The 1,282-nt window shown below is 49.8% G+C and overlaps 1 protein-coding gene across 1 annotated transcript in view; it reads right to left on the bottom strand.

Annotated features, from left to right (window-relative positions):
* LOC105530121 (adenylate kinase isoenzyme 1) overlaps window positions 1-1,282 on the bottom strand; it is a 16,281-nt gene that overhangs the window by 13,742 nt on the left and 1,257 nt on the right. The window lies entirely within an intron of this gene.

The raw sequence follows: 1,282 nt of genomic DNA, 5'->3' as shown, positions 1-1,282 counted from the left end.
TATATAAAAATTAACCAGGCGTGGTGGCAGGCACCTTAATCCCAGCTACTTGGGAGGCAGAGGCAGGAGAATCATTTGAACCTGGGAAGCGGAGTTTGCAGTGAGCCAAGATCAAGCCATTGCACTCAAACCTGGGGGAAAAGAGCGAGACTTCTCTCAAGAAAAAAAAAGAAAAAAGAAAGAAAAACAAACAAAAACACGTATTTTATTTATTTATTTATTCTGAAACAGGGTTTCACTCCTGCCACCCTGGCTGGAGTGCTGTGGTACAATCTCAGCTCACTGAACTCTCCTGGGCTCAAGCAATTCTCCCACCTCAGCTTCCCTAGTAGCTGGGACCACAGGTGCTCACCATCACACCTGGCTAATTTTTTTTGTATTTTTTGTTGTTGTTGTACAGATGGGGTTTTGCCATGTTGCCCAGGCTGGTCTGGAACTCCTGGGTTCAAGCGATCCACCTGCCTCAGCCTCCCAAAATGCTGGGATTACAGGCATGAGCCACCTCACCTGGCCCTACAACTTTTAATTAAGAGGAGGCAACCCTTCCTCCTTGGGGCTTGGTTTCCGCATCTGTAAAATAGGGGCGAGAGTCTCCCTGGAATGCTGAGGCTGTGTGCAGCCTTGGCTTCCCGTGGATTTCAGTGGGTTGATCCAGGACGGCCCCCCATGGTGTCTGGAGTATACAGGACAGTGGGAATCAACACACGCTTCCTGCACATCGTGTTCTTGTGCACAGAGATCTCCGTCCTGGGGATCCATCATCAAGCTAGACCTGCTGCACCAAAATGCACCAAACAAAGACGCATGAGCCAGCTGGGGTCCCAGATGGGGCTACGCATGGTCTGTGTTTCAGGCTCCAGGGATGCTGTGCTACTAGGAACTAATGGACAGACTCTAAGGCAAGGCCACTGCAGACCCAAATGCCTGTAGCAGTGACTGTGGCAAAGTCAGTGCACAGGAGAGGAAATAAAATTGGGGCCTTGGTGGCTGGGCATGGTGGCTCATGCCTGTAATCCCAGCACTTTGGGAGGCCAAGGTGGGAGCTTGAGGCCAGTTCAGGACCAGCCTGGGCAACACAGCAAGACCCCCCTTTTTTTTTGAGACGGAGTCTTGCTCTGTCACCCAGGCTGAAGTGCAGTGGTGCGATCTCTGCTTACTGCAAGCTCTGCCTCCCAGGTTCAAGAGATTCTCCTGCTTCAGCTTCCTGAGTAGCTGGAATTACAGGCTTGCATCACCAAGCCCAGCTAATTTTTTTTTTTTTTTTTTTTTTTTTTTTTTTTTT

This window comes from Mandrillus leucophaeus, unplaced genomic scaffold (assembly GCF_000951045.1).
Source record: "Mandrillus leucophaeus isolate KB7577 unplaced genomic scaffold, Mleu.le_1.0 Scaffold8, whole genome shotgun sequence".
Classification (NCBI taxonomy): domain Eukaryota; kingdom Metazoa; phylum Chordata; class Mammalia; order Primates; family Cercopithecidae; genus Mandrillus; species Mandrillus leucophaeus.
The sequence above is the reverse complement of the archived record's forward strand: the minus strand, read 5'-3'. Positions and strand labels throughout refer to the sequence as shown.